Source organism: Oncorhynchus keta, chromosome 5 (genome assembly GCF_023373465.1).
Source record: "Oncorhynchus keta strain PuntledgeMale-10-30-2019 chromosome 5, Oket_V2, whole genome shotgun sequence".
Lineage (NCBI taxonomy): Eukaryota > Metazoa > Chordata > Actinopteri > Salmoniformes > Salmonidae > Oncorhynchus > Oncorhynchus keta.
Genome location: NC_068425.1, coordinates 37,958,330 through 37,960,461, shown reverse-complemented (window position 1 = coordinate 37,960,461; position 2,132 = coordinate 37,958,330). Strand labels below are relative to the sequence as shown.

The 2,132-nt window shown below is 47.0% G+C and overlaps 1 protein-coding gene across 1 annotated transcript in view; it reads right to left on the bottom strand.

The window, feature by feature from the left end:
• LOC127930375 (radical S-adenosyl methionine domain-containing protein 1, mitochondrial-like) overlaps positions 1-39 on the bottom strand; it is a 16,781-nt gene extending 16,742 nt beyond the window's left edge. Inside the window, exon 1 of the mRNA XM_052520049.1 lies at positions 1-39. This exon is cut by the window's left edge and continues 408 nt beyond it. The gene's annotated coding sequence lies outside the window, so the exon portion shown is untranslated.
• Positions 40-2,132: the final 2,093 nt, after the last annotated feature.

The following is a 2,132-nucleotide window of genomic DNA, read 5'->3' as shown; positions in this document are numbered from 1 at the left end:
ACACATCTCGAAACAGGAAGACAACAAACCAATTTCCGTTGTGTAATACCTGCTACAACCAGACGGTGGTGCTGTTTAGTTTGATTTAAATTTGTCACCTTGCTGTACAGGCAGAATGATTGGTCAGGCTGATGGGCCAGACCATGAATTTTTCCCAGGGCCAGGAGTTTTTTCCAGATAAAGTTAAGTGGTCGGAAAAAAACTGTTATCATATATTGCTGTCTCTGCCTGGCCGGTTCCCCTCTTTCCACTGGGATTCTCTGCCTCTAACCCTGTTACGGGGGCTGAGTCACTGGCTTGCTGGGGCTCTCTCGTGCCGTCCCTGGGGGGTGCGTCACCTGGGTGGGTTGATTCACTGTTGTGGTCGGCCTGTCTGGGTTGCCCCCCTTGGGTTGTACCGTGGCGGAGATCTTTGTGGGCTATACTCGGCCTTGTCTCAGGATGGTGAGTTGGTGGTTGAAGATATCCCTCTAGTGGTGTGGGGGCTGTGCTTTGGCAAAGTGGGTGGGGTTATATCCTTCCTGTTTGGCCCTGTCCGGGGTGTCCTCGGATGGGGCCACAGTGTCTCCTGACCCCTCCTGTCTCAGCCTCCAGTATTTATGCTGCAGTAGTTTATGTGTCGGGGGCTAGGGTCAGTTTGTTATATCTGGAGTACTTCTCCTGTCCTATTCGGTGTCCTGTGTGAATCTAAGTGTGCGTTCTCTAATTCTCTCCTTCTCTCTTTCTTTCTCTCTCTCGGAGGACCTGAGCCCTAGGACCATGCCCCAGGACTACCTGACATGATGACTCCTTGCTGTCCCCAGTCCACCTGGCCATGCTGCTGCTCCAGTTTCAACTGGCCTGGGCCCTAGGACCATGTCCCAGGACTACCTGACATGAGGACTCCTTGCTGTCCCCAGTCCACCTGGCCATGCTCCTGCTCCAGTTTCAACTGTTCTGCCTTACTATTATTCAACCATGCTGGGTCATTTATGAACATTTGAACATCTTGGCCACGTTCTGTTATAATCTCCACCCGGCACAGCCAAAAGAGGACTGGCCACCCCACATATGCTCTCTCTAATTCTCTCTTTCTTCCTCTCTCTCTCGGAGGACCTGAGCCCTAGGACAGTGCCCCAGGACTACCTGACATGATGGCTCCTTGCTGTCCCCATTCCACCTGACTGCTGCTGCTCCAGTTTCAACTGTTCTGCCTTATTATTATTCGACCATGCTGGTCATTTATGAACATTTGAACATCTTGGTCATGTTCTGTTATAATCTCTACCCGGCACAGCCAGAAGAGGACTGGCCACCCCACATAGCCCGGTTCCTCTCTAGGTTTCTTCCTAGGTTTTGGCCTTTCTAGGGAGTTTTTCCTAGCCACCGTGCTTTTACACCTGCATTGTTTGCTGTTTGGGGTTTTAGGCTGGGTTTCTGTACAGCACTTTGAGATATCAGCTGATGTACGAAGGGCTATATAAATAAATTTGATTTGATTTGATTTGATTTGATTTGATATTTTGGCCTCCAAAACAGTCAGGCCATGAAGTGTAACTTTATATAGAGGCATGTGACCACTGAGCACCATATACAGCAGACTAATCTCATCTCTAACCACACTGTGGAGATATCAGATGTCTCCAGGCAACAGGTTTGAAATGTAAGAGAAATAGAGCCGTAGCAGGAGTTGGACTATCTAGACGATGTGGACGTGTTCACATGGACCAGACATCGTTTGGAATCTAAGACGACAAGACGCCATTTTATTATGTATGTTATTTCACCTTTATTTAACCAGATAGGCCAGTTGAGAACAAGTTCTCATTTACAACTGTGGCCAAGATAAAGTAAAGCAGTGCGACACAAACAACAACACAGAGTTACACATGGAATAAACAAGTCAATAACACAATAGAAAAGTCTATATACAGTGTGTGCAAATAAGGTAAGATTAGGGAGGTAAGGCAATAAATAGGCCATAGTGGTTAAATAATTACAATTTAGCATTTAAACACTGGAGTGATAGATGTGCAGAAGATGAATGTGCAGGTAGAGATACTGGAGTGATAGATGTGCAGAAGATGAATGTGCAGGTAGAGATACTGGGGTGCAAAGGAGAGAAAATAAATAAATAACAATATGGGGATGAG